This window comes from Eretmochelys imbricata, chromosome 11 (genome assembly GCF_965152235.1).
Source record: "Eretmochelys imbricata isolate rEreImb1 chromosome 11, rEreImb1.hap1, whole genome shotgun sequence".
In the NCBI taxonomy this organism is placed as follows: domain Eukaryota; kingdom Metazoa; phylum Chordata; order Testudines; family Cheloniidae; genus Eretmochelys; species Eretmochelys imbricata.
The window spans coordinates 58,427,121-58,440,537 of NC_135582.1; positions in this window are offsets into that span (position 1 = coordinate 58,427,121).

Sequence of the window (13,417 nt, forward strand, 5' to 3'; positions counted from 1 at the left end):
CCCTGGGGTTAGAGTTCCTAGAGGATTGTGTCCTGTGTGATGTAGTTAGGTCAACTAAACCCCCATTGTAGATGCAGTTAGGTCAACAGAAAAATTATTCCATCAGCCTAGCTAAAAACTCCTGCATTGATGGAAGGGAGCATCTACACTACAGTGGCACAGCTGACATGCCAGAGGTATGCTGCTGTAGCCATTCTAGTGTAGACCTACCCTAAAATAAAATCTAAAATGTAAATCAAGGTAGAAAAAGTTCAAGCGAAACAACAGACTGAATTCCGCCCTCAGTTGCTGTGCTGTAATTCATGGGTTCCTATAATTTAGTCCAATAGCTGTAAGAAAAGTCACTGTAGAAAATGTGTTGGTCTTAGGATATTAGAGAGAGACCTGGCAGGTGAGGCAATATCGTTTGTTGGACCAACTTCTGTTGGTGGGAGAGACGAGCTCTGTGTAAACTCGAAAGCTTGTCTTGCTCACCAACAGAAGTTGGTCCAGTAAAAGCTATTACCGCACTCCCATGTCAGTGTAGTCGCATTTAACTTGTCATTTAACCACATGTGCAGTGTTGGAGATAGAACGCAACATTGTTAACCCACTAAAAGCACCACTTCAGCGCTGGCAATCTAAATGAACAGCACCACTAGATAAGGATGATTATTATCACCATTATTTGTTAAGCACCAACAGCAGGCTAGGTAGTTTGAAGCAGCAGTTCTCAAGGGTACCTGTGCCCATGGGGTACTTAGAGGTCTTCCAGGGGGTACATCTAGATATTTGCCTAGTTTCACAACAGGCTACATAACAAGCACTAGCAAAATCACTATAAACTAAAAGTTCATAGACACTGACTTATTTACATTGCTCTATAATACTATACACTGAAATGTAAGTATAATATTTATATTCCAGTTGATTTATTTTATGATTATATATATGGTAAAAATGAGAAAGTTAGCAATTTTTCAGTCCTTGTGTGCTGTGGCATATTTGTGTTTTTATGTCTGATCGTGTACATTTTTAACTTGGGGTACGCAAGACAAATCAGACTCCTGAAAGGGGTACAGTAGTCTGCAAAGGTTGAGAGTCACTGGTTTAAAGGAAGGTATGAAGATAAGGTCCCTGTCCCCAAAGAGTTTACAGTTTAGATAATCTAGTAGAAGGAAATGGTAAACACTTGAGCCCAAAATTCCATCTAGTCGAGTGTGAAAGTAACTCTCTCTCTCTCACACACACACACACGTAACATGAAATAATGTGATGACTAAAATTTAAAGTAGTACACACTGATTTGTGTCCACTGAATACTGTCCCTTTACCCCAGTAAGCAGTCATTAGAACTCTCATTACTTTTTGTCTGTTACCAGAAGTCAACAATCCCTAACTTTTCTATATCACAGAAAACTAATTTCCTCTCTACCTCAAGGAGCTATATACTGATAGGCAACAAATAATTACCTCAGTACTAATAAAAAAAAAACAAAACAAAACACCATGCTCCATTACACAAGCTGCAGATATTTTGGTCTCACCTGTCAAACAAATTGAGTTTTGACACAGGCTGCTTAAGTTTCCACTGACCTAGCAAGCCACTGCTCTTTCTCACAAGCTTCTTAACATCCTAAAAACTTCATAGCGGAACACTGCGGGAGGATTTGATGGAGGAGGCGGGGAGATTAATTCAGTGCACATCTCTTTTTACGGGAATAAAGGAACTAAAACCATTTTAAGATGAAGGCCTTTGCATGTTTTACTTCTGAAAGAATCTTTGCATCAGCTGCAATGAATTCAACAGTGGGTCTAAGCAGCTATTCTCTGCCACCAGTGACGGCTTTGCAATGTGGCACTGAATCACATAAAACTTGCGGCAAGCTGTCAGGACCATTTAATGTGATGCTAAGCATGTTTCCTGCAAAGGAAAGAGACATTTTCGAGGCGTTACAGACCTTTCAATATCACTGAATTGGTTTTCCTGCAGGGGGCTGCGTTTTCCAGAAGGAGGCTGCACGACCTGCAAACAGGGAAATTCATGTAAGGTTTTTTGGTGTTTTCTGTAGCTCTTGTACTCATCTAATGGCTCTAATACAACCCTTTAGCTCAGATGCACATTACATGCTAGGAGCACATAGCCGTTCTTCCCAGGCTGCAACTGGGAAACTATGAGGGCCGCTAAAGGCAATTCAAAACGTTCCAGAAACTCACAGAAGTTTGTCTTTTTCCGTCAGCCTCTTGGCTGCCTGGAAGGCTTCTGAAACTCCTCCTTGTGTCAGTTCTAAAACAGTGCTGTCCCTGTGCCCTGTGAGGAATGTGCTGAAACCCTGAGAATACCACAGATTCACATGCAGGCCATGTGGGCTGGCGGCAGCGGGCTCCGCTCAATTAAGATATTTTAATTTGTCACTCTCAAAGCAGATGTGTCTGAGCTGGAAAACTTGGGAGGTGACCACACTGATCTCCCTGAGGGCCCATGGCACAAGGAACTTGGTGAGCGACTGTATTTCTGCCAGAGGAGTGGAAAGCACAGGACAGATGTTTTCTCACTTCTTCACAGTCACCATATCAGTCACCGGTCAGGTAGACACATGTATGGTGGTTCTGTTTGCTATTGTAATATGATTAACTGAAAAGGATTCTCTAAGGAGTAGGATGATGCTCTTCTGTGGTTTTGGATTCTACCTACAATAACAATGAGATGGTACTAATAAAAACAGTGCTAATAAAACTTTGCTCTTCTATTGCATTCTTCATTCCAAAGCACTTTTTACAACGTTCCATATATATTTGTGCCCAGTACTATGGTGATGAGGCATTATATCCTCGTTTCTAGATTATGCACATATGACATGATTGAAAAGCCATCACTTTTTGTGTGGGGAACAGTAGCAAATCAGGCACCTGATGTCAAAGGACATGTGACCGTGGGCACTTGGGTAAATATGAGCTCTTACAAGAAGGGACAGAGCCTCCATGCCAAAGAGACAGGACAAGACGTTGGTAAGTTTTTTCAGTTCTCTGGCAATTCAGGAAAAAAAAAATAGTTTCCGGTCGAACTGAAAATAATGTCTTTTGTAAATTTTTCGGCGAGTCAAAACGTTGGAAAAAGTTTCATTTGGAATCAAACAAAATGCTCTGTTCAAAACAAAACTTTGTTTCAGTGAGCATTGTTTTAACATGGTGAAAAAAAATAATTGGAAGGAAATTTCAAAATGAGAAGCTTTTTCAACCCAAAAAAACCACAATGCATTTTGATTTTTTTCCAGAGTTTTTTGGTTTTGTTTTAAATGAACAATTCTGCCAAACTGAGGTGAATTCACAAAATGTTGCAGTGTCACCAAATCTGTGTTTTTCTCCAAAAAAGTTTTGGCCAAAAAATTGTACCATGCTGTAGATGAGAAAAGACCTCCTGTGTCAAGGTCTCATTTTAAAGATCCACACACAGTAAATGAGCTTAGATTGAAGTTCTCTTGCTCAGAAGGGTGAAAGGCCAAAATGCTGCTGCTGAGATCCAACTCTCTTGTTTTAGTGAATCTAGGTATTCATACTTGACACGAACTGTAAGACATCCCCATAACTATAAAATATTTCATTTTTAGGTCCAAAATAAGTTAATTAGATTATGATTTTTTTATTCATTGATTGGATTCGCTACAATGTTTATAGGCTTAAAAATTACATTTGGGTGCGTATACCTTTAAGATTTCAGCAGCAGCTGAAATAGCCAGAGGTTAAGACCAAAATAGTCACAGATGGCTTCCAATTTTGGGTGCCCAAATTATGACATTTGATTTCAGAGATATGGGAACCCACAGTAAAGCTGAAGTCAGGGAGGCTCCATGCATCTACCCACATGGCTCTTGTATGGGGGGGCAGGGGGTGGCAGGGCAGGGGGAAAAGAGATTCAGGACCTTAAATCTATCATTCTGAAAATTAAGGTATTTAAGTGCTAAGTTAGTTATGCACCAAGTAGTAAGAGAAATAAGTTACTGAGTTTTTACAAAAATACTACAAATTCCCAGAGTGAAGAAATCTATATAGTTGGAATATTACAGCCACCTAAAAAAACACCAGAAAAGAAAAAGAAAAGAAAACAAAGATTGTGACAAAAGGATATTTTTGGTCCCAAAAAGCATCTTTAAATCAGAAGAGGATCAGGTTACATCAGGGTAACTTTGGCCAATCAGGAACCTAATAATGACATAAAACTGGCACTGAGTAGGCCCTGATCCTGCACATACTTGACTTTAAAGACTTATAGTCAATGGGCCTACTCATGTGCTTAGCTTTAAACATGTTGGGACCATTGTTACTAAAATAAATTGTTATGGAGCTATAACAACATACACCAGTTGAGCATCTGAGCCAGAGAGTCTTTAATACGTCGTACTTTATGAAGGGTTAACTAATTCTCAACTTAACAGAATACAGGAATATAAACTTAACATTTACAGATGACACACTGGAAAAATCAGTTCCTCCTTCACTGAGCTGCCAAGACCCAAGTGCAGGATTCTGGGTTTCTCCTGCTAGACAGGGTCCCTAACACATAAATCCACTCCCTGAGCTGGGTTAAGCATGGATCACATCATGAACTGTAGCAGGAGATACCCAGAGGTATTTGCAGCTAAAAGGCTTTTAGTTCATCTCATCTCCTGTCATAAACATACAGCTAAGGGTAGCATAAAATCCCTTCTTTACCTGTAAGGGGTTAAGAAGCTCAAATAACCTGGTTGGCACCTAACCAAAAGGACCAATAAGGAAAGAAGATACTTTCAAATCTGAGGTGGGGTGGGAGGTGGTTTTGTTTGTGCTCTCTTTGTAAGTAAATTGTAAGTAATAGCAAGGAAATGCGTTAGATTGTCTTTTGTTTTAGCTTGTGAATTTTCCCTATGCTAAGAGGGAGGTTTATTCCTGTTTTTGTAACTTTGAAGTTGAGCCTAGAGGGGAATCCTCTGTGTTTTAAATCTTTTTATTACCCTGTAAAATTACCTTCCATCCTGATTTTACAGAGGTGGTTCTTTTACTTTTTTCTTTATTATAAAGTTCTTCTTTTAAGAAACTGATTGGTTTTTAGTGTCCTAAAAACCCAAGGGTCTGGTCTGTGCTTGCTTTGTTAACCTATTGGTTGGTATATTATTCTCAAGCCTCCCCAGGAAAGCAGGTGAAGGAGCTTGGGGGGATATTTTGGGGAAACAGGAACTCCAAGTGGTCCTTTTCCTGAATCTTTGTCTAAATCACTTGGTGGTGGCAGCAATACCGTCCAAGGACAAGGAAAGGATTTGTGCCTTGGGGAAATTTTTAACCTAAGCTGGTAGAAATAAGCTTAGGGGGTCTTTCATGCAGGTCCCCACATCTGTACCCCAGAGTTCAGAGTGGGGAGGGAACCCTGACATCCCCCAATGTCGGTGGGTCATCTCAGCATCATTCTTCCCTCTCTTCCTTCCCCCTCTCCCCCACCCCATGAGGGGTGTCTCAGAGGGGGTGAGTAGGCACACGAGGAAGGAGGGGCTGTGCCTGGGCTGTGCTGTGCTGGGTGATACTACAATGACAAGCACCAGAGAACTCTGAGATATAGGACAAGTCACTATTTTTGTTTTTATCATTAGGAACCAGAACTGTCAGCACAGCCTTCTGTGATGGTGAAAAGTATCCCTGTGCAGAGGGCCAGTACAGGGCCTATGCCCCACTTCAGCATCAACCCATCCTCACAGCATCCTTCTGGGGCTAAGTGACAACACTTTGAGTGTAGTGAGAGGAGTTTCCAAGTTTTAACCAAGTCTTGCATCATGGTAGCCCTCCCGTGTCCTTTTCAGTGCTGCCACGTCACCTCTAGGAGGCAGAGGATGACCACTATAACTATGCACACAGGACTGTAAATCCTTTCAGCACTTTAAATGTATTCAATATAAATACATGGACCCAAGCACACTCAGACTTTTTAACTCCCCCAAAGTGCACATTCCTTCATAGCTATAGTTTGGGGTTAGACCTCTCTCTACTGATCATGCAGCCTGAGAGAAAATAAAGGTGCACATGTGGTGTTCTATATTCTGACAATTTCTCGGTTAGCTTTCTCGGTAGCAATCTGTGTAGAGTTTATGTAATCCAGTCAGTAATCTCAAGCCCCAGCTCCTGCTCAGATGCTATGCTGATGTTTGGCCAAGCCTTAAAAGCCTCATCATTTTCTAAACAAGGCACAAACAACCCTTCATCATGGTTTCTATAGATGTAACATTGGGTTTTCTTTCCTGTAGATCTTGACCATTAAAGGAAATGGGAGAGGAACTGGGGGGGAGAGGGGGTATCCAAGAGGGCAAACTGTAATTAGGCTTAATAGGATAAAAAAAATGTACAGAGTAGAATTTAGGCTGGATATCAGGAAAAAATTCATAATCATGAATATTATTAGACTGTGGAATATCCCCCAGGGGCTGTGGTGGAAGCCCCATGACTGAGTCACTTAAAACCAGCCTGAACAGACTTCTTGAGAAAACACTGTAGAGAACAATCCAGTGCCATGTCCTGGGAGATACACAAGAGGATCTCGTTTTAGGATCCTGTGAAGCATAAATTGGGTTGGATTGTTGGAAGCTGTTCTCGTCCTTGAAAAAGCAGGATTTAGGGGGGACACTCCAGAATTTTGCTTGATACTGAACATAGTTTTGAGCATGAGCTCATCCACCAGGCCCCTAAACTTTCCCTTTCCTGCTGTGATATCGGTTAGATGCACATTAGTTAAGTGACATTGTGATACTTGAGGAGGAACTGGTATATAAGTGGGACATTTGATAATGCAACTGTGTACCTGTTGCTCCTCTCCCCCGTACCTGTTGTCTGTTCACTTGTCCCTCTTTCAGCTGTGAGCTCTCCAGAGCAAGGATTGGGCCTTTCGTGCTTGGAAGCCTACTTGGGGTGCCACCAGACCTTTATTTAAGAGGCCTGATCTTTCAGAGTCACTATTAACTCTGTCAAAGCGGAGTCTTCCTAGACCAAAAAAATCTCTAGTTCTAAATTTTTGGAAGTCACTAGTGATTTGTGGGGTGCTTCAATTTTTGGGTCTTCAGCTCAAGATGCCATAAATGAGCCTGATTTTCAGAGGGCGAGGGCTCCGTGCTTTCCAAAAAAACCAGGCCCTTTTAAGGTATTTTAAGTTAGGTCTCTAAAACATGAGGCACACAAAAATCACTAGTCACTTGATTCCTCTTGTGGGAATAAAAATGAGGCCCACCACGTCCTGGCATCTGGATTCCAGCACAGGATAAGACAGGGAAGCAAATTATTTCAAATATTCAATTTTAAAATGATATGTCAATGTGAACATGTCTAACGGAGTAGTCAGTAACAGAAGGCAACCCGCCACAACAGAAGGGGAGAAAGAGAGAGCCATTTATATGACTACAACCAGTTATCCCTCTAAGCACATATTTGGCTGGCTGGCTGGAAAATGCCGGGGTTAAATGCCAATACTTGTGCAACCACTTGAAACTACACTATAAGCTCAGCACAAATCCTTTAACATGACACCAATGTTGAGTCAGAATCCTACATTGTTAAAGATACTAATGCTTAAAAACAGATGTCAGCAATTTTTCCTAGAAACAGAAATTGAGTTACTGGGGTGTTATAGAAGCAGATGAGTTATGTCCAAGTGTTCATTGGAGTCATCTTTAAACTCAGAGTTGAAAGATGCACTTTCATGACGAGGTGACCTTTCAAACTGACAAAACTATTTACTTGTTTGTCGTTTCCCCTATCACACATAATTATTGAGAATATTTGTGGTGAAAAAAAGACTCACTTCTTCAGTGCACAGTTAGAAGCAGAACAAGTCAGAAAATGGTAAATATTTTCCTTTTTTTTTTAAATGAAAACCTAAAATTCTTTCTAACTGAAAAACCTTTGGTTTTATCTGAAAAGTGTGCTTTTAACCTAAGAACAAAATAAAAATTAACAACCAAACTTTTTCCCCCAATAAACAAATTTAACTGAATCTGAAATTTTTGGTTTAAAAAAAAAAAGTCATTTTTTGTTGGGGAAAAACCCCACCCCTGCAACCATTGACTGGGAATTATCAACCAGCTCTACTCAGAAGCTTCTTCGCTTTTTGGCAATGATCAATTCACCCTCTTAGAGGTCTATGGAAAGACTGTGGTGTGCATGAGAACTACAAAAGGGTAAATCAGCACCCACCTCTCAGCTGTCTCCCTGGCCTCAGGATCAGTTGTCCCCCCAGTGCCAGGTTGTTTGAATGATGTAATGATTCTATTTTTTATTGTTTCGCAACTTACTGTGGGGAGAGTTACCTGGGTGCAGCCCTAGACTGAACCAGAAGACACTTTCTTCTGTTTGGGTGTGTAGTCAAATTTAGTTCTTAATAAGAGCAGTTTTCCCAATTCAATTCCAGAGACAACAGGTATTATATCCTGCATTGGGATGGAGACTATCTTTTTCCACCTGTAACTTCTCTAGTCATTTAACGTCTCTTTTATCCTATTACTGAATTTGTGACATCAAGAGAGTTTCCCTTGCAAGCAACCATGATGTCATAAACACACAGGTCTATGACTGTCAATGCCTGACTTTCACTTTTCTCAGATCAAGACAGACATTGAGAGGAGTCAATACTTATTCAAAATGAAAACACACTCACTTCAACAGGGATTTAGAAAAAAAATGGCTGGCCACGTGTATTATTTTTATATAAACGTTCCCACCACCTCAGGAGCGTGTGCCAAACTGAACCGCTTTAAACCAAATTAAAACATCCTCGCTGGATGGCATGATTCCTTGGTGGTTTTAATATCCAGCCACAGAAAAATTAAATTATGTGCCTTTCAGTCAGAAAGTCTTGTTTCAGGTTCAGCACAACTGGGAAGTGATTAATCCGCCCCTAAAATATTCCAGATGAGAGTTGCCAACACCACTACCACTTTAAAAAAAAGGGGAAATGGCCACCCCAAGTGGTTAACCTGTAGTGAGATAGCTCACTGTATAATTGGGTTGGAACTATGCATGGGTCTATATGCAAAGCAGTCACATTTTTCAGCATTAATAAGATAAGTAGGTTGTGGAGGAAAGAGGCTCAAACATGCCAGTGAATGGTAGCCTGGATCCTGGAGATAAGGTAGAGGCAGAACCTTGGTACTTTATTGACTCCTTGATAGGCTTTTTGCATAGGAAATACCTGCGTAGCTCAGGTGTGATAGCTAGTTCCTGGGGGCCGACAGGCCATGAATACACAGAACCATGGTCAGGAGCATTGTGGGTGAAGTCTCCCCACACAGTGCAGTCCGATGGTGGGACCACTAGTGTAGAAAGGACACAGGCATTTCTACCACCATGTCCTCTTTTGTTTCAATTAGCGATACAGGAGGCAGGTAGTGTTGTAGGAAAGATCTTGTTGATCATTTACAAAGGCCAGAGTTAAATGTTGAGAGTACACAGTGTTACACGTTTGTCCCTAGCAGTCCAGCCACAAGCTTGCGTTCTTGAACTCCAGGTGTCAAACCAAGCTAGATCTCATCTGGAACCTCACCGCCTTTCTCCAGTCCCACTCATCATTTTATACTTGCTACCTTGTAGAGATACAATGGTGGTAGTCTTTGCCATATCCTCTGGTTGTTTTTCTCAGCTTGTCATCATCACCCCAGTGCTCTCTGCCCTAAGCTAGCTCCCATTCATGGTCCAGCTACTGCCAGACTTTGAGAAAGAGACTCAGCCAACATGATCAGACAAAGTGGAGATAGAATGCTGGGTGCCAGCAGTATGTTGAAAACATTCCAACCCGCACCTCCCACCGCCGGTCCCAACGGCCCCATATACACATTTTGCAGGAGGGAGTGAGAGGAATAAGAGAACAGACCAAATTTCATGGCAAGAAAAGGCTCAATATCTTAGTTTTAGTGTGGATGTGTAGAGTGGATTCTAACCTTTTAAAAAAAAAAAAAAAAGAAACCTCCTGAATGAAAAAGAAAACACTAGTTTGTGTTCAACACTTTGATATTCTTTTGGCAACACCCTCCCTTCTGCTGCATTTAATGATATTGCTACAAAGAAACGCAGTTACTGTCTTATGTGGGGAAGCATATTTGTGGCTGACAAAGTGCTGCAAATAGTGCAAAGAAAGCTTTGATAATTTTAAACCTCAACACGGTCGCCCCAGTTTTTACAGCCAAGTCATTTGGTAGACAGTCGTGTTTTCTGCTTCTTATTTTCCATTTCATATCCTCTGGTTTTTAATGATTCAGTTCTGGGCTGAGTATCATTTCATGTGATGAATAGGTACCAGAGACACAACTGAGGTTTGAATACTGTATTAAGTATAATTACTTCAGTATTTTCTGAGCAAGGGGTCTAGGATCAAAACACTAATTAGATTCTACTTCTTTGACACTAGAACCCCAGTGCTCTTCTAACCTGTCTCCTAGTCACACCTCTCTCATTATAGAGAATTGCTTTTATCATAGGCCCAGCCTTCCAACAGCAGCTCAGAGTTCTCTCCAGGATCCGCTAATATGCATTTTAAGAAAACTTCTTTTCAGAAGCTGGTAAGGTCTTCAGACTTACCAACCCTTTGTCCCAACACTAGGCATTCCTCCCTGTGACCCCAGGTGCCCCTGCAGGCACACCCTACACACTACTGCAATAACATTTGTACAAAATATGCCTTGGGAGTTACCATACAAAAGCTACCACCACACTGGTTATTAATGTAATTGTACAATGAATGTGTCAATCTTTTATGTGAAGTTGTGAATTTCCTCTTCGTGATGTTACTAGAAGATGTTTAAGACAAGACAGCTTAGCCTAGGTAAAGGTAATAAACTGGTCAGTCCTAGACAAAGGAATGTACGTTTACCTCAATTTTCATATTAGCAGTAAACTAAGTTATCAGGCTAAACCAGCAAGGGTTATCCTGTTCTTGAACCTCAGAGAAAGAAAATTAGCATGACTCCTGCACCTCAGAGAGGCACAGGAGACTGAATCCCCAACAAGCCTTCCTGACTTATAAGACAAAGACATCCCTTTGGGAATATAAGGGAGAGAGAGAGATTCCATCTTTATTCCTCACCTAGGAGACAACTAAACTAAGCAATTTGATCTCTGTGATGGGCCCTGGCCAGGCCAGCGAGTAAAAACCTGGAAAGGAGACTGTGGTTAAAAAAATAAGACATCTTGAACAAAGACTGAAGACCAGCCCTTGATCTACTAAGATACACATATATTGCTACAGCAGCTGCACTGGTGCAGCTGTAGCGTGTTAGCAAAGATGCTACTACACCAAGAGGAGAGCTTCTTCTGTCGGCGTAGTTAATCCAGCTCCACAAGAGGTGGTAGCTATCAACATAGCACTGTCTACAGTGGCAGGTAGGTCAGTTTAATTAAATCACTCAGGGGTGTGGATTTTTCACAACCCTGATTAATGTAGTTATACCAGTATAGGTCTGTAGTGTAGACATGGCCTAAGTTTCAGACTCCTTGATGCATTTTCATTTTTCTTTGCTTGTAATTATTTCTACCTTTATCTCTTGGTATCACTTAAATCGAGGCTCTTTTGTTAATAAGCTTGTTTTACTTTTACTATAAACTGATTCAGTGCTGTGTTTGAAGGGAAGGGTGTATTTACCCCCAGTTAAATCAATAAGCTGTGATGCACTGACTCTTTAACAGAGCAGCGAACTTAATATCGTCTGTGAATGCACTGTGGCAGGGGCTATGCATTGCAGAGAAACATCTCGGAGAGGCTCAGGGCTGAAGTTCACCAATTGTTACCCGCTAGGTGAGGTTTGGGTTGGGAGAGCCTTGAGGAGTTTGCTGCCAAGGAAGACACTCTTGCTGAGGTAGAGGGGTAACAGAGTGGCTCAAAGCTCTGGGTCTCCCCAGCAGCATGTTACACTAACCCTAGACACTCAGCTATAGAAACAAACCATCAAAAATACCCACAGCCTGCTGCCTATGTAACCTCTTCATTTAAACCCTCACACATGCCGTGCCATCTTCCCGAAAGGGAGTGCATTGTAGAGAGGAGACTCAGACAGCTTGCTCTGCTGCAGTTGGCTCCTTTTGACAAGAGATTTTTCCTTTTTCAATTATTTGTTAACACTAAAGGTGGCAGAAGGAAGATCTCTCTATTAAACCCAAGCTCAGGACTTGAGGTGCGGGAGAGTGCCACTGTGCACTGCAGCCCAGATCCAAAGTCCATTGCAGTCACTGGGAACCTTTCCATTTATTCCGATATGAATCGGATCAGGTCATATAATGGGTTAGTGACACCTATGGACCAATATTTGTACCAACCTTCATGATTTATTCTGCTCAGGGGAGGCTGAGCCCTCTAAAGATAAAGGCCCCAATGACTCCATGGAGCTAAAAAAGGGCATGACTCCAAACTCCCAGATCTTAACGCCCTGAAATTTAGGGAGGAAGGCTGAAAAGCTGGATGTGAATGTCATGGTTCATGCTTCATTTCTAATGTCATTGGGTTTTAGCAGAATGCCCCCTTGATGCCCTGTTGCCCTTCAGGATCTGCGTAAGCTTCAGTGTATGCAGAGCACAGGCAGGCCTCGAGCTCCATCCGGCTGCCAGGCCACAGAGGCTCCAAGGCAAGGCTTTGTCCCTTAGAACATCAAGGTGACCGGGGCAGCTTCTCATAGGCCTCCATGAAGCGGCAGGATGTGGCAAGTTGTTGAGCTAGTACAGTCAGAGTTTCAGAGGCATCTGGTCACAGGAATGATTTGTAAGGAGACCTCAGGGCATGTTTCCAGTGTTCCTCGACATTGCGGTTACTGTATAGGGTCCTTCGTGTTTCACAGATTACTCCCGTTCCCATAAATGATGGATGGGCACAGCTTGCCAACAACAGTGACCTGTCCTGAATTTATAAGCACACAGCCACACAACAGGGTCCCCAACATTTATCCTCCCACCGTCCCAAGCCAAGCCACACTTTCCTGCTATGGTTATAAAGGGTTGCGGGATAGTGGTGGGGGTCACATGGGGAAACAGCGCTTTGGGTGGGTCGGTCCTGAGATGCTAAGTGCTGGGTGGAGAGTTCGGGCAGGGGATTTCTGGGTTGTGTAAGTGGGCCAAGAAGGTTGCTGTGCGGGAGGGGGAGGGAGAGGGAGCAGGAGGTCAGAAGGAAAGAGATATTTGCTTCCTCCTCTGGCTGCTATCTCGTCTTCTGGCCGTCTCTCATTTCATACCCGCAGTGGGGGCTCTTGGTCAGGGGACCATAGCTACCACTGATAATTACCCACCCCTCTCCCCCAAGATTGAAAGCTGCTGGTAGAAGCCAAACTATCTGCAATGGGGGGGGGGGGTGCGTGGGGAGCGGGGAAGTGAGCTAGGCAGATAATGGCTGGCCTAAGGAGAGAGGGGACTGGAGTCATCTCTCCTGTTATGTGTAGAGCCCTGTTAAAAATTATCT